Source organism: Palaemon carinicauda, chromosome 19, assembly GCF_036898095.1.
Source record: "Palaemon carinicauda isolate YSFRI2023 chromosome 19, ASM3689809v2, whole genome shotgun sequence".
NCBI classification, from domain to species: Eukaryota; Metazoa; Arthropoda; class Malacostraca; order Decapoda; family Palaemonidae; genus Palaemon; species Palaemon carinicauda.
Window position 1 is genome coordinate 62,779,556 of NC_090743.1, and position 23,267 is coordinate 62,802,822.

At 45.7% G+C, this 23,267-nt stretch overlaps 1 protein-coding gene across 2 annotated transcripts in view; it reads right to left on the reverse strand.

The window, feature by feature from the left end:
* trbd (trabid) overlaps positions 1-13,751 on the reverse strand; it is a 534,005-nt gene extending 520,254 nt beyond the window's left edge. The window contains exon 1 of one of the 2 annotated variants that reach the window (XM_068393601.1): positions 13,609-13,751. The gene's annotated coding sequence lies outside the window, so the exon portion shown is untranslated. Of the gene's footprint in view, positions 1-13,334; positions 13,579-13,608 lie in introns of those variants that run through there. The other variant, XM_068393602.1, reaches the window with a different exon arrangement.
* Between the last annotated feature and the right edge of the window lie 9,516 nt (positions 13,752-23,267).

A 23,267-nucleotide genomic window follows, 5' to 3' on the forward strand; every position in this document is an offset into this window, starting at 1 on the left:
TCCCACTGGGAGGTAGACCACTCCCTACACTCACCACACTTATTACCACTATCACACCGTCGGCCTCTACAGTAAGGGCAAAGGGTGTGACGTTATGTTTCGACCGCTCCCTTCAGACAAAAAACGTTCAAGACTGTTCCAATGACTACAGCCTGCTTGCGATGTCCTGGAAGGTCAATTTTCCTCTTAAGATGTCTAGAAGTTTGACTCCAACCTCTTTTAGGTAAATCATCCTCCGATGATGAGCCGAACTTTTTAACATGACAAATTCGTGAATAATTTGTATTTTTCCTAACTATACAACCCTTGGCTATTTAATAGGGGTATTACTTTCGGCGTAGCTGAAATGACGAGCTATTAGAATTTTAACGAGGGTTTACTACCCCATCGCTAGTTAGCAGGTGTTGGGGAGGGTAGCTTGCTCCCCCCCCCCCCCTCACACACACACCTGTGCTTGAGCTCACTTTGCTTGGAGGTAGGACTTCAAGGGGATAGGGCTGGCGGGCAAGTTTGATTAAATAGCTAAGGTTAGTATAGTTAGGAAAAATACAAATTATCTACGAATTTGTCATTTTTTCCGTAACTGAAATACAAACCACGCTATTTACATGGGGTGACTCAACCCTTAGGTAGGGAGGCAAGTCCCTGCCATACTGGCTTTGGCTTGCCCGGGGACTCCAAATTCGAGTGTGTAAGTACTCAAGAAATAAGGAGTCCCTGCTCCTCGCTAGCATGCTGTGAAACTGCTGCGGCCTACATAAGCTATGTGTGAAGGTGAGAAGTGTCTCGTCCTAGGAAGTTGACCTGGAGTTCTTCAGATGGAAATCTAGGCTAGGTATCTCCCAATACCACCTAGTCAGGGTATGGGGACATGACAGTATTACACTTAATACTAGGAACACAAGGGAGCATAGTTTACCTGCAGTGGTTCGAGGTCAGCTGTGCAGAGAATCCAGGATGCTGCCTTCTCCAAGGGAGGAGAGGATGAGGAAAAGAATAAGGGCCAGACAGATCTTTTCATTCACGCAGACTAAAACCGGGTAACAATGCCCTCAACCTTCTGTTACTTGTCCATTAAGGAGCCTGAGGTTAGACCAGCTGTTGTGCAGCCACCACAGGGCCGATAGAGAACGTATCGAGCCTCCTGTGTGTCACGTCTTGCTGGTAGTGGGCTGTGAAGGTGGTCTGACGCTTCCACACCCCAGCTCTAAGGACCTGCCTCACTGAATAATTTTTCTTGAAGGCCAGGGACGTAGCTATAGCCCTGACATCATGTGCTCTAAGGCGATGTGACGGAGAAGGGTCAGGATTCAAGGCCAGATGTATTACCTTGCGAATCCAGGCCGAGATAGTATTCCTGGTGACCCTCCTCTTCGTCTTCCCGGTGCTCACGAACAGGGCTCGCAACCGGGGACGAACTGCAGCTATTCTTTTAAGATACAACCTCAGACTCCTCACTGGGCACAGTAGGAGATGGTCTGGGTCATCTGTTACAGAACGGAGACTCGAAACCTGGAAAGAGTCAAACCTAGGGTCCGGCACTCCCGGATTCTGAGTCTTGGCAACAAACTCAGGGACGAAGCTGAACGTTACCTCCCCCCCATCCCCTTGAATGGGCAATGTCGTACGAGAGACCATGTAGCTCACCGACTCACTTGGCCGAGGCCAATGCTAGCAGGAGAACCGTCTTCCAGGTAAGGTGGCAATCTGAAGCCTGGCGTAATGGTTCGTAGGGAGGTCTCTTCAGAGACCTGAGAACTCGAACCACATTCCATGGAGGAGGTCTCACTTCCGACTGAGGGCAGGTAAGTTCATAACTCCGTATGAGAAGGGAAAGTTCCTGAAGGCAAGACTTAAGGCTGAGCACTAGCCTTTCACTGCTGAGATTGAAAGGCGCATTTCCTCCCGTAAATACACGAGGAACTCCGCTATTGCTGGAATAGTGGCATCGAGGGGAGAGAGACCCCTTCCACGACACCAACCACAGAAGACTCGCCACTTTGCCTGGTAGACCCCTGCGGATGACTCGCGCAGATGACCAGACATCCTGTTCGTAACTTGTTGCAAAAATCCTCTCTCCGTGAGGAGATGCTGGATAGTCTCCAGGCGTGAAGTCGAAGCGAAGCTACGGCTTTGTGGAAGATGTTGGCGTGTGGTTGTTTGAGTAGCTCGTGACGTGGAGGGAGTTCTCTCGGAACCTCCGTGAGGAGTTGCAGAAGGTCCGGGAACCATTCTGCGTGATGCCATAGCGGAGCTATCAGGGTCATTGAAAGATTGACCGATATTCTGGTCTTGTTGAGCACCCTCCTCATTAGACAGAACGGGGGAAAGGCGTACACATCGACGTTGTCCCACCGTTGTTGGAAGGCATCCTGCCAGAGAGCCTTGGGGTCCGGGATCGGGGAGCAGTACAGCGGGAGCTTGAAGTTCAGCGCTGTAGCGAAAAGATCCACAGTCGGGGAACCCGACAAAGTCAGGACTTTGTTGGCTATCAGAGGATCCAAAGACCACTCGGTACTCACTATCTGCGTCGCTCTGCTCAGACTGTCGGCGAACACATTCCTTTTGCCTGGAATGAAGCGAGCCGCTAGTGTGAACGAGTGGACTTCGGACCATCTCAGAATCTCTACTGCAAGATGGGATAGCTGTTCTGAAAAGGTACCTCCCTGCTTGTTGATATAAGCCACCACCGTGGTGTTGTCGCTCATCACCACCACAGAGTGGCCCCCCAGGACTTGGTGGAACTTCTGAAGTACCAGGAACACGGCCTTCATTTCTAGCAGGTTTATGTGAAGGTACAGTGAACCCTCGTTTATCGCGGTAGATAGGTTCCAGTCGCGGCCGCGATAGGTGAAAATCCGCGAAGTAGTGACACCATATTTACCTATTTATTCAACATGTATATTCAGACTTTTAAAACCTTCCCTTGTACGTAGTACTGTTAACAAACTACCCTTTAATGTACAGAACACTTAATGCATGTACTACAGTACCCTAAACTAAAACAGGCACAAATATTAAAGGTGATTTTATATCATGCATTTCCTAAACATGCTAAAAAGCACGATAAAATATGGCAACCAATGTTTTGTTTACATTTATCTCTGATCATAATGTAGAAACAAACTGGAGGTAGAGCTTTGCTTATTACCCAGACATATTTCCCATACTTTTCCCTTAGAACTACATCACATCTTCCTACTTTAGATATATATATATATATATATATATATATATATATATATATATATATATATATATATATATATATATATATATATATATATATATATATATATATATATATATATATATATATATATATATATATATATATATATATATTTATATGTATACACATATACATACCTACATATATACATAAATACATGCATACATATATATATATATATATATATATATATATATATATATATATATATATATATATATATTACTGTATATATATATGGGTTATGGAAAAAATCCGCGAAGTGGTGAATCCGCGATGGTCGAACCGCGAAGTAGCGAGGGTTCACTGTACTTTTCTGATTCTGATCACAGGCCTGAGGTCCTGTGGTTCAGAACGTGGGACCCCCACCCTTTCTTTGATGCGTCCGAGAACAACATCAAATCCGGGGGAAGGACGAGAAGATCCACTCCCTTTCGTAGGTTATCGTCCGCCACCCACCACAGGAGGTCGGTCCGTTCCGCAGGACCCACAGGGACCAAAGTGTCTGGGGAATCGTGACTTTGATTCCACCGGGACTTGAGTCGCCACTGAAGAGATCTCATTCTGGGAACGAGACGGGCCAGGGAGGAGAGGTGGCCGAGGAGATGCACCCACGTTTGGGCTGGGAGTTCTTCTCGATTGAGGAAAGGCCTCGCGACCTTCTTCAGCCTTACTATCCTGTCGTCTGATGGGAAGGCTTTGTGGAGATTGGTGTCTATGACCATGCCTAGATATACCAGTTTCTGAGAGGGCTGCAGAGAGGACTTCTCGAGATTTACCATGATCCCTAGATCCTGGCAAACTTCGAGGAGCTTGTCTAGGTGGCGAAGAAGGGTTGCCTCCGAGTCCGCTAGGATCAGCCAGTCGTCCAGATAACGAAGGAGACGGATACCGATCCTGTGAGCCCACGAAGATATCAGGGTGAACACCTGAGGGGCTGTGGAGAGACTGAAACACAGCACCTTGAACTGGTAGATCTTGTTGTCTAGGCAAAATCTTAGGTACTTCCTTGAAGACGGATGGACTGGGATCTGGAACTACGCGTCCTTCAGGTCCAGTGTACACATGAAGTCTTGTGGTCTCACTGCAAGTCTGACCGTGTCTGCCGTCTCCATACTGAACGGAGTCTGTTTGACAAACCCGTTCAGGGTTGAGAGGTCGATGACTGGTCTCCAGCCTCCAGACGCCTTTCTCACAAGAAAGAGTCGACTGTAGAAGCCTGGGGACCCGTCTACAACCTCCTGGAGAGCGTCCTTCTTCAACATGGTCTGAACTTCTGCCCAAAGGGCTTGCCCTCTTGCGGATCCCATGGCAAGAGAGCTCATCGACACTGGATTCGCTGTCAGGGGAGGTAGAGAAGCTGTGAACGGGACGCGATAACCCTGAGCGATTACGGAAATCGTCCAGGTATCTGCCCCGAGTTGCTGCCACCTTGCCGCGCAACTTTGTAGGCATCCCCCCCACTGGTGGACATGCAGGGGGACTGTCAACCCTAGCATTTATGGCCTCGGCCGTTTCCTCTAGGGTTCTTGCCTCCCCTGGAGGACTTCTTGTTCCTTCTGCTCTTGCCAAGGAAAGGGCTTAGACACATTCGGCTTTGCTACAGTCGTCTTCTTTGTGTCCTTAGCCGGACGGGGCTGTTGGGCCGCTGGAGGTTTGTAGGGCCTCGATGTCAGGCCCCTATGGATGAGGGAATCCTGGTTGGACTTCCTCCACCTCTCAGCAGTTAGCTCCACTTCCTTAGGCTCAAACAAACTCTTACCGAGCACGGAAGAGTGTCTAAGCCTGCTAACATCCGAACTGGGAACCTTCTGGTGGAATCTCTCAGCCACAGCGTCCCGTCGTTTGAGAATCGTATTGGCCCACAAGCTCGAGACTTGGTGGGCCAGAAACTCGATGGTCTGCGTGCCTGAGAGCAAGAAAGTCTCCAGTGCCTTCCTGGTGCTTTCTTTGGAGAGGTCCTCAGACCGCACCAGGATGCCCAGAGACCCCAGCCAGATGTCAAGCCACGAAGTTGCCTGCATGGCACACTTAGCGACCTTCTCCTGACTTAGGATCTCAGTAGCTGAGTAGGACACGTGCCGGTTGGAGTGTCTCTCTAGAGGGACTCCCCCGGTGAGTTCTTCCACGGAGTGGTGAATAGGAAGACCCAAACAAGACTCCTCAAGGATCTCAAAGTACCTCCTCTGATGGACTCGAGGAGGAGGAAGGAGCTTGTTACCGGCACTGGATCTGCTGGAGGAGGCAAGCTCTGAGAGCTGGCCCTCGACCTTGTCCCTGGCACTCTTCATCCCCTGAGACCAGGGCAAAGCTGCACTGGCCCTAGAGGGTTTCTGGGTGCCGTAGACATGGTCCAAGACCGTGTCCTTACCCTCACGAGGAGGAATCTCTGGGTCTGGTATCCCGTTGAGGTTCCTCATGAGGGTCAGGACTTGCCAGAACGCGTGTTCTGACTCTTGGTACTCTCCTCCTGAAGGACTGGCAGCAAAGTCTCCTGTCCCCAGTGGCTCTTCCTGGGGGGACACGTGGACATCCTCGGAAGGTCTAGATGGCTCCTGTCTGATCCTTGTTGACGACTTGGGGATCGTCTTAAGAGTCCTTCGGTTCCCTCCTGGGAGGGATACAGGACTCGAGTAACGATGGGTGCAGGCATTTTTCCACCCCTGGACGAGAAGACTTCTCAGGGAGCAGGGAGAGGCGGAGTTTCCCCCATTGGTGCGATGGAGGAACGGTCCGGCTCGTCCGACTCTCCTGAGGATGGGTAATCCTCATCTGCAGGGGAGGGAGAGAAAGTCTGGGGGGGGGGGAAGGAGCCTTGCGCAAGGATCTGCGAGGAGACAAAATAGTCCTTGGAGGTGTTTCCACAGAAGGGACTCCTCTCTTCCTCTTCAGGGGGGAGGAAGCCGCCGCTGATTTGAGACCCACGTCAGAGAGGACGGGCTTCATCGCCTGTACAAGAGCTCTGACCAGCGTCCCGAACCAGGGCTGCTGGCTGACAGTCGCGCTGTCAGACACTCCCTCTGGAGTGGATCGTTCGATCCCTTGGAGGAGTCGACAAATGCGGGTTCCCCTGAGAAGCTGAAACAAAAGTGTCCTCAGACCTGTCCGGGAACCGCCCCTCCTCCGGCGAGCGCGCTGTTCTGCGCTTGCGGGGAGGGGAACGAGACGATGACCTATCCGCCTGGCGACGCTCGCGCTGGACCCTGACCAGGATCGCGCGCGAAAGGATCGCGTGACACAGGAATCTCGCGCTCGCGCGGGCGTGATAGGTTGGTGGAGCGGGCGCGAGGGCGCAGTGGCGAGGCCACAGGCGCGCAGGAGATGGCGACAGCGTGTGGCGCGCAGGAGCCGGAACGTGAGGAGGCCGGATACGAGGGCGCGCAGCATCCTGATGCAGCACTGGCGGGCGCGAGAGGCCAGTGGCGCATTGGCGCGTATCCGGAAGAACCGGGCGAGGGCGCGAGAGCGCAGGTTCAGGATAGCGCGAGGGTGGGTTCGTGCGTTGAAGCGTAGATGGGCGCTGATCCGAGAGAACAGACATATTAACCTATGGGCGCGCATCAGGATGTGGGCGCGCTGGTGTGCGCTGCTGCGGTGGGCGAGCAGGGCGCGCGGTTGGATTAGGGCGGGCGCACACCTAGGTGTGCGCTGGAGGGTTGCACGAGGCGCCTTGAGAACTGGAACCTGGCGCGCAACCGGAGCGTCGTACGCGGCTGGAATGCGTGCAGGATCGCGCGGTCTGGAAGGAGAGTCCTGGGGTGCCTGCGAGCGCCCGTGCGCTAGCTTAGGCACCTCCTGGACTGCCCGCAGTGATGTAGAAGCGCGCTGGCGAGCACGTGTGCGCTGTAACTGGAACTGCGTGCGCTGGGCGCGCTTCGCGCCTAACTCCAGACGGGCGCTGTGAGTCCAGAGGTAACTGTGAGCACCTGTGCGCTAACGTAGGAGCCTCTTGAACTGCGCGCGACGAGGCAGGAACCGGGGAACGCTGGGGTGCAGGTGGGCGCTTGCATGCTGGATCAAGAACTGCTGGCGGGCGCCGGGGCGCAGAAGGATGTGGGCGCGCAGGGGTACCCTGGCGTGTAACAGGAACAGGGGCGTGAATGCTGTGGCGCTAACACTGGAACAGCAGCAGCAGCAGCATGAGGGCGCGCAGGTTGAACCTGGCGCACAAGGGCAAGAGGCGCAGATTTGCGCTCAAGGCCCTTAAGCCCCGAACGAAGGGCCCGGTTCCTGCGCAGTGGCAGGATCAGGTGGCGCGTAACGCGCATCCACATCGTCGAAAGGTGACGGCAGGTCAGCATGTCTGGAGGGAGACTGGTCACAGGGTCCCGAAGGACGACCATCATCCGAAGGGGATCGTTCGCATCGTGAACGATCCCCGGAGATGTCTAAGGTGGTAACTGGCAGGATCGGCGAACGGCGAGTCGTCTCCTACGCAGAGGACTGTGGTGACGACGAGCCAGAGAGGCGCCTCCTAACTCCCTTATGAGGGGAAGGAAGGCCTCTACGGCGAAGGGGAGGACAAGCCTTCCGCCTTATATGCCCACGAGGGGCCGTGGGGTCAGCAGGCTAACCATCATAGGGCCTCCGAAGAGGAGTCTCAGTAAGTGAACTCCCCCATGGGGGAGAATCACCGGCAGGAGAGACCGTAGGACTTACATCCTCCCTCGAAAGGTGTTCGGAGGGGGAATCTAAGCCTTCAGCTATCTCAGCAACAGGAACGGGGGTTTGACTAGACCCACGATATGCCTCCGTCACAACAACGTCAACAACAGACAGAGGATCTATCCCTGCTGTAGTTGGCGATTGTTTGACAGCTGCACCAAGTTTGATCTGTCAAACAGGGCTTCCCTGGAGGGCGAACCCTGCAGCCCCAAGGAAGCCCAAAGCTGCAACAAATCATGATTAAACACAGGTAAATCAATATTCATATCCTCCTCCGGGGGAGGAGGGGCAGCCGCCTTACTATTGGAGGCAACTACCTCTACCGCACCCCGGGATCGGTCAACAGCAGTACGGTCCACGCTACCACTCGCCGGCCCCTCGGAAGAGACCGCTCGAGGGGGAGCTTCGGAGGAGGAAAGGGCCACGGAAGAAGAAGTCTTGGAATTTTCTCTCTTCAAAGAAGCCTATGAAGGAGAAAGATCCCTTTTAGACTTTTTCTTCCGGCGCCGGGCAAACCTCTCCCACTGGGAGGTACACCACTCCCTACATTCGATACATACATTACCACTATCACACCGTTGGCCCCTACAGTGAGGACACAAGGTGTGGGGATCGGAGTCGACCGCCGACATAAAGGTCCCACAAGGGCGGCCGGGAAGTCCAGGGCATGTACGCATAGTCAGTAGAGGCCAACTTCAAACACACTGGAAAAGATTAAATATGGCAGTCAAAGCGAGGGAGAGAGCAGACAGGTCTGTTCTCTGCCCGAGCCAAAAGTAGAGAAGCATTCACCAGTGTGTGTGAGGGGGGGGGGGGGTAGCTAGCTACCCCTTCCTACCCCCCGCTAACTAGCGGCGGGGTAGTAAACCCTCGTTAAAATTCTTATGGCTCGTCATTCAGCTACACCGAAGTAATTACCCCATGTAAATAGCGTGGTTTGTATTTCAGTTACGGAACAAAGCGTGGTTTGTATGTCAGTTACGGAACAATTCGCCTTTTCTACGGTAAGAGCAAACATCCTGGGAAAAATCACGAACACTCGAGGGAACGTCTGCTCGGGAAGTAATGCCTCTCGTTTCCTTTCGTCTTTGGACATTCGTTCTCCCAGGGTTTGGGGAGCTTGGAAGAGGTCCAGGACTAGGAGAACGACAAGCCCGAACAGGCGTACAGTCTACAGCACTAATAACACTCACTGTACCTTTAACACTTTCACTCTTTAGCTGTTTAACATCAGCCATTAACTGCGTTCTATCCGCAGCTATAGACTCTACCTTCGTACCCAACGCCTGGATAGCCAACATCATATCTTTAAGTGTTGGTTCATTCATGGTACTCGTAGCGGGATCTGGAACTACCACTACAGGAGAAGGAATAGGAACAGTGTCATAGGAAGAGGAATCTTTAGAAGAGAAGAACTACGTCTTACCCTATCTTTAGCTAACTTACGAATATAATGATTGAAATTAAGCCATTCATGATCAGACAAAATAAGGCATTCGTCACACCTATCATCAAGTTTACAAACTTTACCAAACATTTAATGCATAATGGAGGCCTTTGATAAATGGGTGTTACACCCACTAGCACACACCCTAAAACCACTAGAGGGGGTAGCCATTTTGAACTTTGACAGAGAGATCAAATACAAGCAAGGGTCAAAAAATCAATATCCAAACATATAACTAGAGTATCCAAACGAAAAATCAATCAAGCGAGAGTAAAAAAACCAGAATTATTGTACTTCACCAAAGGGATAGCAATAACCAGTAAAAACGCAAGGAGAATATCCAACCAATGTTAGCACTAGCGCCGGCAGGGAAGATATGAATACCGAGGGAATGGTTTCAGGGTACCTCACCAGGGGCACATGGGTAGCACACCTGGCTATCCAATCGGCGATTGGCGCGAGTTTTAAATTTTTCTGCCGTGACGTCAGGGACGTAAGCTATATATATAACCACCAGCTAAGTCTTGTGTTTAAAATGGCTACTTTAAAATGGTGGCTCTCATAGAAAAGACACCCAGTACTGTAATGCAGTTTGTCCAAGTCATTTCAAGAAAATTTTAAGAAGCACACAGAAACAAGCTTCTTTGGACGATTATTTTAAAAAGAGGTCTTTGTTCGAAGCAGACCAAGTGCCAGCTGAAAAACAAAAGAAAAGTGGCAGTGATGAAGAAAATACGTAGTGTAATTAAAATTAGAAAATACAAAATGTAATGTAAAAAAAAAAAAATAGATAAAGGATAAAAAAAGAAATTTTATCATAAAGTTAAGTGTTAATATTTCTTGCCATTTGTAAGCGTGTTTCCTAAAATTAAGTGTTAATGCTTTCTATCATTCATACATCTGTTTTGTAAAGTTAAGAGTTTATGTTTTCTGCCAATTGTTAATGTTTTCCACAGTTTTTCATCCTCCTCTACCGCCCAGCACTTTGCTCTCGGATATTGCCTCACTCCAAAGGTAAGGTTCCACAATTTAGTTACTGTATTTTTACTGTTTGCTCTAATTAAACAACTCTTTTACAAGTTACTAATGGTTAATTTATTATTAAATGATCAAGGTACAGTACTTTTCAAACATTTAGTAGTGTTTAGTGGTGTGTATCCTTTTTATAATCATTTACTGAGGTGTTTTTGTAGGGTCTGGAACAAATTAGGCTAGTTACATGTAAAAGGCGACTCACACAAAGAAAAAATCCCTTTACGAAAGCCAATACGGAACCAATTAATTTCATGTTGTGAGGCATTACTATATGTAGAATGTTGGGACAACTTCAGATATTTAATATTGTGTGAAATACCAAGCAAAAAACTAGGGTTTTCTTATCGTTCCAACACGTTTCTTGTTGGCTATTCTCGCACGTTTCCGACATTCATGCGCTGAGTGGTCATAGTATGTAGATTTTTGGGACAAATATTTACAAAACTAGTGAATTTATTAATATCTTGTTATAATTTCCGTGAAAAAACAGCTAATTTCTGATGTTTTTTACTCTATTTTCTGGCGATCCCAAACCTGTCCTAATTCGTAGTTTGTTGGGACATGCATTTACGAAAGTGATTACAGTAATTCATTAATATTTCATACAGTTACGATTCTCTTGAAAAACAGCCGATTTCTGACATTTTCTTACTCGAATTTCTGGCGATCTCAACCCTGTCCTAACAAACTACAAATTCTCCAGATACTGATAAGTCGGTATTATTGTACTGTATTACAGGGCAATGTAACCTAGGGAAAAAACTACTTTTTTCTATAGAAAAATTTCCGCTCTCTTCGAAAATGACACTCGTTCCCGTCGGAAATGAATAGTTTCACAAATATATATATATCTATATCCAACGATAACAGGGGACCCTCAGTGGGAACTCGGGGTTTTGGGTGGGGAAAACATACAGGGGAAACGGTTTATAATGGTAAAACAAGCCTTTTCTTCTCTATACATTACCTCTTTGGATGTATAATAAAACCAATGAAAAAATATGGTAATATTGAGCTGCATTTGCTAACATTAGCAATGTTTTTGTAACATGCTAACATTAGCAGTGTCTTTCATCTATTTATTGACATTCTACTGGTCGGTTGTAGTCGCTCGCCTTCGTTCGTTTGTACATAGCAGGTTTCGACCTTCTGCACAAACTCCCCCCCCCCCCGTGCATAGACTCTTCCTCCACCAATAGGATTTCTTCTTCTCAACCGCCAAATTTAACTATTCGACTTCACCCGCTTTATTCAAGTATATGACTTGATCCAGTACAACTATACCATTCCTTTTAAGTAATACCCTAGTATACATATTACGTTTGACCCCAGTATTACTCATTTTATTATCCAAACCCTTATAAAATCACCTCATTTTATATTCCCATTAAATGGTATTTATCATACACTCTATTTTATCTTGCTATACTACTTTTATACATTTTGTCATTACCTTGTCACGCCCCAATTTCACATAAATACTTGCTCTGGACAAGTTTCCCATTCTAGTTCATTCATTTTTACTTTCTGGACTTCGTTGTTTTTCCGTTAACCAATCACGAACCTATACGTATGGAAAGTTTGCACAGGGGGTGGGGGTTAATATTTCCTTACCTCCTTCCCTTATCTCTTCAAGTGGTCTCTTCCTACCCTTTCCAACAAATCCTTTTCTGTGGAAACCTTTGTCCAAGTCAGGTCTTTGTTATTTCAAGTGAGGTTTTTTTTTTTTTGTATTTTGCAATGGAAGTTATAGATATACTGAAAAGCATTTACTAAATTTCATGGGGAATTTTTTGATACGTCAACCAATGTTGATAATTTCCTTAAATCACATAATGTAATAGCCCAACGTTCACAGAGTCCCAAGTGCCATTCATATGAGTTAAGACGTCAGTCTCAACACCCCGGTGACCCACAAGTTTCGTCATCCGGGTCATAAAAGTATGTCATTAATTTCTTTCATTTAAATGTTTTTAGCATGCGCAGCTCAACATTACCGCTTACCAGTACAAGTTTGTGACCTGGGAAGGGGGTCCGCCCCCGCTAGGAGTTGTGACCTGGGAAGGAGTCAGCTAGGTATTGTGACCTGGGAAGGAGTCAGCTAGGGGTTGTGACCTGGAAACTACTAGGTTAGGTTAGGTGGGTTTGTTAGGTTCTGTACCCTTTAATATATTGTGTAAAGGGTATATGGAAAAATGCTTTAAAATACATATGAGCGTAGCATTGCTAACGTTAGCAATGTCAGCGTAACATTGCTAACGTTAGCGTAACATTGCTAATGTTAACGTGCGCAGTACATACGTTCTCGAAGAGTGAAGTGAGGCCGGAATTTGAACAAGAGCCATTAGATTTCAACATTTTCACAGAAAATATATTTTTTCCTGTAAAAAATAACATGATTTAACAAGTTTTCACCTTCATTTCATCCACAACAACAGCAACCAGTTCGGCTACTTGAAGTTAGTCGAACTGGTTGTTCTGTTTGTTTGCGGTTGAAATGAAGGTCAAATCACGTCATTTCCTACAGGAAAACATATATTTACTGTTCGAAATGAGAATCTGTAATACGTACTGTATTACAGATTCTCATTTCGAACAATAAATACTGTATACCAAAAATTCAAAGCACACAATTGATATATTGCTTTGGATGTAATTTGGTAAAATAAGTGTCATTTTCGATGACAACGGGCATTTTACTATCCGAAAAAGCTGTTTCTTAGTAGGAAGGCTTTTCCTGTCCGTAACTATAATAAAACCCAATCGCTTACCCAAAGTTACCTGTTGCAGCCTAGTATGTAATACCCATCCCTACCCTCATTATAAAAATCATATTTAAAACAATCATAAAATTTGGGAAATAAAGGTAAAAAAAAAATGTTACTTGCCCTTTGATAAGGCTACGGTAGCCTATACAAAAGCCTAAGCCTACTTAATTGTACAGACAAAACATACCTTGTGATCACCTTTGACTAATATCTAGTCACAATTAACTTCAGAGAAGACCAAAGGTCCATCGGCAATAGAAATTCAGTAGTGTTGCTTCCACAATAATTATAAATTTACTAAAAACTGTAAGAAATTCACTCAACGGAGACGATAGATACAAACATTCTTCAATAATTATGAGCTACCTCGCTCTCACTGCGGAGATTCTCTATGGTTAAATGGGTGAGAATCACATATTATTCATCAAAAACCCCAAATGATGCTAGAAACTGATATTTACCTAAATGTAAATAGGAGTATTGTTACCCTAAATAACACGACATCAAGTACAGACGACCCTGAGATTTCTCTGTTGTGACGTCACAGCCCTCTGTTGGTAAACAACCTAACCTGTGAAGTTCAACTACGCATCTAAAGGAAACATTTTCACAGGTTAACCTGTCTCTTCCGCTATTTAACATATACATGAAATATTAATCCTTTCTTAATTACTTGCTTTAGTGTTTTAGGTAAATTACTAATATATATTATTATGAGATATATAGTCGTAAGAGTTGCTAAGATGTCGAAATGTGCTCTAAGGTGCCCCTGTTTCAAATGCAGTTACCTGACCCAAGATATATTTCCTACTTGTTTACATAAAAATAGCCGTCTGCTCGTTATGATTGGGCAATTTTTAATTATGGTTTTACTGCAATTTCCCCTATAACTCTTGGCCTTCACAGTATACCCATAATCCCCGTGAAAAGGTAAAAATATAATACCCAAGGGGAAATAGACAAGAAATGGTATTCGTTTAACTGTCTTTCAAAACATCTCGGCCAGGAAATTTGTAAAGGTCGTTTTTATTTTTATTATGATTACTTGGTAGGCTACAACCCTAGTTGGAAAAGCAGGATGCTATAAGCCCAGGGGCCCCAACAGGGAAAATAGCCCAGTGAGGAAAGGAAACAAGGAAAAATAAAATATTTTAAGTACAGTAACAACATTAGAATAAATATGTCCTATATAACTATAAAAAACATTAACAAAACAAGAGGAAGCGAAATTAGATAGAATGGTGTGCCCGAGAACACTAACCCAAGAGACAGTGCAAAACCAGGGTGCAGAGGCTCTGGCACAACCCAAGACTATAGAACAATGGTTTGATTTTGGAGTGTTCTTCTCCTGTAAGAGCTGCTTACAATAGCTAAAGAGTCTCTTCTACCCTCATTAAGAGGAAAGTAACTACTGAACAATTACAGTGGAGTAGTTGACCTCTTGGGTGAAGAAAAGTTGTTTGATAATCTCAGTGTTGTCAGGTATATGAGGACAAAGGAGAATCTGTAAAGAATAGGCCAGACTATTCGGTGTGTGTGTGTGTGTGTGTGAGTGAGTAGGCATAGGGGAAATGAACCGTGACCAGAGAGAAGGATCCAATGTAGTACTGCCTGGTCAGTCAAAGAACTCCATAACTCTCTAGCAGTAGTTTTTTTTTTTTTTTTTCAATATGAAATTATACAGAAACAATTCTTCAACTTCAGCGAAGACTTAACTCCATCAAGTTTTTTTCCGGAAAAGGTTGTTTCTTTATTATGTGTTCTTTGATACTTAGATAAAGGTTGACATTAAGCTGATAGGTGATAGCCAGCATTTTCAAGCCAAAATGAGTGAAGTGAAGACCAATTTTCAGTGGCACCAACTTCTGCGAAGAGATTAAAGAAAGGTTTATTTAAATTTAATTATTTAATTTCATTTATGGTTATGTCCGTATGAATAGGCTACATTCGTCAAAATGACGGGCTTTCCAAATAGTCAGACATCTAAGGGGGTTACTGTGCACCCCAGCCCCCAGAACTAAATGAAATATGGTTTTCTAGATTCCTTTTTGATATCCTGAATCATATTTCAGATGGTTTCAGGAATTAAACTAAGGCCAAATGGTGGATATTTGACTTTATATCAAAGATCTTCACGAAATCTAAAAAATTGAAAAATTTCGGTATTGATGGGGAAACGTAAAAAATATGAAGATAACACATTCTATCATAATTTATACATCAAACATAATTAAAGCATTATACAACAATTCTATAGCTCTAGATCACTTTTGCATACCCATATTAGCTGTCGTTTCCAATAATTTTAAGCATGCTGTGGAATACCAAACACAGTTGCTGGAACGTTTGCTTTTTTGGCTTTAAGATGTGGCAAGGTGTTGGTCAAGCGGTACAGTGTTAGCATCTCAATGTTACCAAGCAAACAGTGGATTACTTGCCGTCTTGGTGCGCAACTCAAACCCATCGTGAGTTGACATGCTTCCTCAACCTCAGGTTCTTACTTGGATTTCCTAACCATTTTCTTTAGAAGAGTTTGCTCATTTTCTGTCATCCATGATGGAGCTGCCTGCCCGTATGTTGCTTTCCTTTGGTGCAGGAACATGGGCCCGTGCGGTGTTTGATTCGTAGTGATGCATAGAAGGGATCTCATGCTGTGTGGTGCTTGATCCAGGACAGCCTCCCACATTTCTATAGGGAGGGAGAGAGAAGCGAGAGCTAACCTTACGGTGCACCACAAAGTTCTATTGGCTCTCTCAATCTGGCCGTTGCCACGGGGTTAAATGCAGACGAGTAGCTTGTAGCCACTCCACGGTCATGAAGAAACTTTAGGTACTCTGAAGACACGAAAGCGGGTCCCCTGTCTGAATGAATGTACTCAGGCAGACCCCAAACTGAAAAGAGAGTAGACAAACATTTAATGGTGGTACTCGCTGAGGTGTCTTCTGTTGCAAAGGCGAACGAAAATCTGCTGTACTCGTCGATTATGTTGAGAATGCATCTGTTCTTTGTGGTGGATGGCATCGGACCTTTGAAGTCAGTAGCCAGACGCTCGAATGGCCTGGTTGCTTTTATCAATGTTCTTGTTTCTTTGGAGAACTTAGGTTTGATCTTAGCACAGGTTTGATATTTACGTATGACAGTCTGGGCTTCTTCAATGGTAAAGGGTAAGTTTCTCTGTCTTATGATGTGGGTCATCCTTCTGATTCCTAGATGACACAAGTGCTCGTGAAGCTGAGTCAACTCATCTTGTTTAGTACAGGTAAGTGAAGCCACACATCCTGAGGCATGAGAGAGAGAGTGTCTGCTACTTGGTTCTTTGATCCAGGTCTGTATGTGATATCGAAGTTGAAACAGCTCAGCTCCAGCCTCCACCGCAATATTTTTTCATTCTTGATTTTACCATGGTTCTTGGCGTCAAACATTTGAGTCTGAATTTATGTCCTAGCAGAAAATGTCGCCATTTCTTGATGGCTTCTACGATAGCACATGCTTTGTGTTCCACTGCCGATTGTTGTTTCTCTGATTCTGAGAGCGAGCGAGAAAAGAAGGCCACCGGTTTTCCTTCTTGTGTCAATGAGGCTGCAACGGCATCACCAGAGGCGTCTGTTTCGACTACAAAGACTGCTTCATCATCTATAGCAGCTAATAAAGCTCGAGATATTTCATTCTTCAGTTCTTTGAGTGCTTGTTCTGCGAATTTGGCCATCAGGAAAGTTTTCACTTCGACTAAAGGTCGAATTTTCTGGGAGAAGTTCGGTACCCACTTCACGTAGTGGGACAAGAGTCCCAACGTTCTTTTGAGACTAGGGGTACTGTTCGGGGGGTTCATCTCCAGCAATGGTCGCATTCTCTCCGGGTCAGGTAGGACATGGTGATCATTCACTACATGGCCCAAAATCGAGATTAATGTTTGAGCGATTTATGGTAAGTCCATTCTTCAATGCAGTTTCTTAAAGGCGTTTCAGATTTCTTTCGTGTTCTCGTGTGTGACCGCAGACCATGATGTCATCTATGTAGGCAAACGTACCCTCTAGTTACTCCTTGGCAATAATTTCGTTGAGAACTTGCTGAAAGCAGGTAGCCCTGTTTGTTGCTCCAAAAGGCAAGCGCGTGAATTCAAACAGGCTTCCATCCGCTTCGAATGCCATGAATTTCCGATCAGCCATGTTCAGGGGTATTTGATGATATAGTGCCTTCAAGTCCATGGAACTGAAGAAGCAGTAAGTAGAGATTTTCTCAATCATCTTGGTGATCCCTGGAACATGATAAGCAATCAGGTTGGTGAATCTGTTTATGGTTTACGAGTAATCTATGTCCAATCTTTTCTTATCATACTGATCAACGACCACCACTTGAGCTCTCCACGAACTGTGACTCTGTGTAATGATGCCCCCTCTAGCAGCTTTTTTACCTCTTTCTTAATGAACTCAGAGCCCTCTTTGGAATACCTTCTGGATTTCACCTGTATCAGGTGACAGTCGACTGTCAGATTGTCGAAAATGGCTGGCGGTTCAATTTGAACCGCTATCAGAGCATACGGTGACTGGATGTTTAACTCCAAAGGCGGTAGCGTCCCTCCAAAGTCTACGCTGACTTACCTGTGTAAATGTAGGAAGTCATGTTCCAAAACAATAGGAGCCTCGCAATTGTCCTTCAAGTGCAGTCAGAACTCAGGGTATACTCTTCCACTTATGGTTAAATCGTAATTGCAACACTTGGTAAGTTTCATTGACTGTTTGGCATTAGCCATGGTTATGCTGCAGGCTGAAGAACGAGTCATTGAGTTCATAGCCTTAGCTACTTAGGCATCTATAAAGCTTTTGAAGTCTTCAGTATCAACCAGCCCGTCCAGAGCCTTGCCTCCGTTCAGTTCTACAGGTAGGACAGTTCTGTATACGCTTCGTAGTGCAAGAGAAGCTGCAGCCAGAGCGGCCCCTGTCATGGAAGCTGGGGTGGACTGTGTGAGGGTGTCTGGGACTACTCAAGCTACAAGATTAGATTTAGTTGATTTACCATTATTGTTCCATCGTTTTCTTTGCGACTTGCAGACACGAGCATAATAACCTACCTTCTGTTAGTTGGAACACGAGGCTTTCTTGGCTGGGCAGTGGGCTCTGGGATGTAGGAATCCTCCACAAAAGAAGCACTTCTGACCGCTGACAGTAGCAGCACACTTACTTGGTTTCGGGGAGTCACTCATTTCGATCAGAAAACTGTTGGGACCAGTTGTGGGTTTTGCCTGCTCATCTATCAATGCTGCCACTGTGGTGTTGGTTTCACTTGCATAAGACACTGAGTGCAGTTGAGCCATTTCTAGTGCACGGGCCTGTTTCCCAGCTGTGGATAAGTCCAAGGATAAGTTCTCTAACAGTCTCTGTCGGATTGCATTAGATGCCATACCCATTATGTATGAATCTCTGATAACCAGTTCTTCAGCCTGAACAGCTGTACAATCAGTGAAGCTACATTCCGAGGCCAGACCTTTGAGGTTATCCAAAAAAGCGTCTAGAGTCTCGCCACTCTGTTGCTTGCAGGTGGCTAATTTGTATCTGACAAACACTTCACTTTTCTGTTTCACAAATCTAGCCTTTAACAGGCTTATGGCAGTGGCATATGTGGTGGCACTTTTGATTATCTTAAACAGTTTACAAGATACGTGAGCACGAAGCAAGGCCAACTTATCTGGATTTAAGTCCGGGTTGATGGCCGCACAGAACGCCTCAAAGTTATCATGCCACATAATCCATTTGTCCTCCGCATTGGCTGATTCTGGGTCCACATCAATCGGGCTGGGCCTCAGAAACTTGTCCATGTTGAATATTAAGCCGAATAAATTGTGGAATACCAAACACAATTGCTGGAACGTTGGCTTTATTCAGCTTAAAGTTGTGGCAAGGTGTTGGCTAAGCCGGTACAGTGTTAGAGTCTCAATGTGGCCAAGCAAGCACTTAAACACCAGCGCTCACAGTTACCAATTCTCACCACACATGCGTTAAGTAATATTTTGCTTCAAATGTGTAATAGTGTAATTTTCCTTTTCCGATTGATACTGAACATTTTTCTTAAGAAGTATTAAACTAATCGAAAATAGTTTAATATCATTCATACTCCGAAAGTAAAACATGGACCACATACTGTACTGCCTTTCAGATGTTAGTAGGCTAACTAGCCGCCAAAGAGCCGACTGTGCGGGCTACACCCCTCTTGACTTAATGTCAATTGCTAGGATGGGGTCGCAAAAAAAAAAAGAGGAAAAGGCCTCCTCACCCTAGTGATTGTTACAAGAGTGCGAGTGAAACTCGGGTAGGATGGCGACTGATTTTTAAAAATTAATTTGCTGACATTTGCTTGAAGGATCCGCTTCTCTGAAGTTTCCGCTCCTTGGAAGTGAACGCTTGTGCATGACATCATTCTTGGCTTCAAATTTAGGCTCTTGTCTTTCCGAGGCTAATGTCCCTAACATTTTTTATGTACTATTAAAAAGGGTTATTGTATTGGAGCAAAATAGATGAAAAAGGCTTTAATTTGGGGCTAGTCTTTAGCTATTTTCTAATTTGAAACCCTCAATTGAAGGTTGGCGCAAAATTTTTTAATTTTTTTTTTTTAAACCAAGTTGTAAGGAGGGAGTGGAAATGCAGCACACTCTCGCTGACTTTGGCCTCTTATTCATGCAAGTTGCAGTTTACGTCTGGTCACAGTTTGACAGCATCTAGAGGCAGTAGGCGATACCAGATCACAAATCCATTGTTAATCTTAACACACCCCAAGAAATTTTCGCAAACGGGAAATTGATTGCCGCTCTAAACAAACAACTCAAAATGACAGCTTCTTACAGACCAATACCAAAAATAGCTGATGTGAGAAAGTATTTTTGTAGGTTTTTACTTGTAGTCCTGATTTAAATATCTTAATATTCAAAAGCATGTGCTTAACGTGTTAGTAATCATACTGAGTATGTATAAATATTAAGGTCCTATTTTATAAGATTTACGAAGCCTGCTGATATAATATGCAAGAGGTTGCAGTGATTGAAAGACAGGACTTGATGGCTTGGGTGCTAGGTAGAGACTGTCCTTTATTCATAGCTACATAGGACTACATAATACCACATCCCCCTTATCACATACAAAGAATTGATTACACATAATAACTAATCTGGCATATAAGTACAAAGAGATAAACGATGAAAGTTCCATATTCAAACGTATTCCATTGTTTTCATCCCTTCACAATAAACATGCATAGTACAATTTGTGATTGTGGATAGTAATATAAACATAATAGCTATTATCTTTGCAGACTTTGGTCCGAATAGTGTTGGTTACAGCAGGGCAGTCATAAATATGAAAATAAATGGCAAATTATATATTTTTTTTTTGTGCAAAGAACAACAACACCCAAAATATATTAAAACAAAATGGAAACCTGATACACATGTAACGACAGTGTTCGAAATGGAGCCTGTTCTCCAGTCCGAGACTCGTAAATTTTCAAATAAAATTCATTATTCTGAATCACTTATCAGTCCTGAGACTGATAACTTTTCTTGAGTTTCAAACTCTGGTAACGACCTCTCAGAATTTTTGGTCATGAAACGAGGGGGGGGGGGTGGAGTTGTATATTATAATTTAACGTAACACTTTATGGGAATTTACGGTATGTGACCGCATTACTTTCAATATATCTGGATGGGGTTTTCACCAGCCGGCCTGACTTGGTATACACCGCTGTCGGGTCTGTAGTGTTATCACTAGTTGCGGGTCTTTGGTTGGTTATTTCGGTCTCACTAGGTGGCGGCAGCGATATATCGGCGGGTCGTGGTGGAGGCTGTGCTGATGATGTTGGAGCCTGCTGCCGGGTGTTGGACGGGTCTGTGTTTGTTGCGAGCGGTGTCGGACGGATGTGGGACCGGTTCTTCCTGAGGCACGCTCCGTTTTGGGCTTCCACAATGTATGATTGGAGTTCTTCTGACTTACGTACCACTCTGCCTGGCACCCATGTGTGGCAGGTCTTGTCGAATATTCGGACTGGTTGTTCGGGTTGGAGGTCTGTGAAGTGCCGTTGTGTCCGATTTGGTCCTAGGCGGTCCTGGAGGTGGTTGCGGGTCCTGATGTGTGCGAGATGTGGTTCGTATCGGCCTGGTAGGTCAGTGGTCACATTGCGACCAAACATGAGCTCTACGGGGCTGGTTGTCTTATTGTCGATCGGGGTGGCCCGTAAGTGGAGTAATGCAGTATGCATATCACCGCCTGTCTCAAGGCATTTTTTGATAATCGCCTTGCATGTTCCAACTGCGCGCTCCGCGAGGCCATTGGATTGAGGGTAATGTGGGCTTGATGTGATGTGTTCAATACCCCAGGCTTTTGTGAAGTCCCTCATGGCTGCTCCCGTGTATTGAGGTCCGTTGTCTGAGACCAGGATTTTGGGGCATCCGAACAGCGAACACAGGAATTTGAGGTGGTTGGCCCACTTTCAGATGACAGGTTTTTTAGTTCGGTGACTATCGGGAATTTTGTGAAATAATCAGTTGTGATCAGATATGTCTTGTGGCCAATTTGGAAGATGTCCGAAGCGACTTTGAACCAGGGCATTGGGGGAATGTCATGATGCGTGGTTTCACTAGGACTTTGCTGGGGCTGGTACTTCTGGCATATGTCACATGCCCTGACCTTGTCCTCTATATCCTTTGCAATGTTGGGCCAGCATACACACTCCCGTGCCAGGGCTTGTGTTTTTGTGATCCCTTGGTGGGACCGGTGGAGCTGGTCCAGTATCCGGCCTCTGACCTCTTTGGGGATGATAACTTGTCGCCCTTTGAATATGACTCCGTCTTCCACGGCAAGGCATTCTCTGTATGAGAAAAACTGGCGGATATCGGGGTGATGGCCTTTTACTGAGGTAGGCCAACCCTCAATGATAGTATGCTTGAGAGTGCGCAGCACTGGGTCGGTGTCAGACCTATGGCAGACCTCTTCCAAAATCTGGGGACCAAATTTTAGGAGTGCAACTGATATCACGTCGATGTCATCTAGTTCCGGTCCGTCCACTCGTGTATCCAAAGGGATTTCCTTGTCATTTTGTGGGTTAGGAAGGCGTAATAGGGCGTCGGAGAGTACAAGGGTTCGTCCTTCCTTGTACTTGACCCTCATGTCATACCCCTGCAGTTTCAAGAAGAGACGTTGTAGTCTAGGTGGGGCACTGATCAGTGGCTTCTCCCAGATATTAACGAGGGGTTTGTGGTCAGTGACAGCTTCGAAGTCTCTTCCGTATAGGTAGGTATGAAATCGTTGCACGCCGTGTACTAGTCCAAGGGCCTCTCGCTCGATATTGCTGTAATTTGCCTGCGTTGGTGTCAGGGCTTTGCTGGCAAAGGCTATTACCTTCCCGTCTTGGATGAGGGCCGCCCCGAGGCCTTTTTGCGATGCATCAACTTCAAGAGTCACGGGTCGAGTTGGGTCATAGTAAGACAGCGTGCTTGATGGCGCTATTTGGCGTTTCAGGTGTTGATAGATGGATTCATGGTCTTCTTCCCATTGGAAGGGTACATCTTCCTTGACCAGATCTCGAAGTCTTTGTGACTGAGCTGAGTAATGTGGTACATAGGGGCTGAGGTAAGTTATTACTCCCAAGAATCTCTGTAGTTCCTCTTTATTGGAGGGTGACGGCATGTTATGCAGGTCGTGTACCTTTGACGGGTCGGGCATCATGCCCTTGCTGGTATAGCGTGTTCCAAAAAACTTGATTTCTGGTTTTGAAATGGAGCATTTCTTCGAGTTTAGGCTAAGTCCGTGTTGGGCTGCACGCTGCATGAACCCCATCAGGTTTTTGTCGTGTTCCGACTGGTCTTTCCCACATATTGCCACGTCATCAGCGATGCCAACAACACCTGGGAGATTCTCGATGATGGAGTCCATCCTGGCTTGAAATATGTCCTGGCTTACATTCAGCCCGAATGGTAGCCTTGTCCAACAATACCGGCCGTGTGGTGTTCGGAACATTGTCAGTAGTTGTGAGTCCTTGTGTAGCGGTATACTCCAGTAGCCTGCTTTGGCGTCTAGCTTGGAGAACACTTTTGCTTTGGAGAATACCGGGTTGATCTGTTCTAGAGTGGGAATCTTGT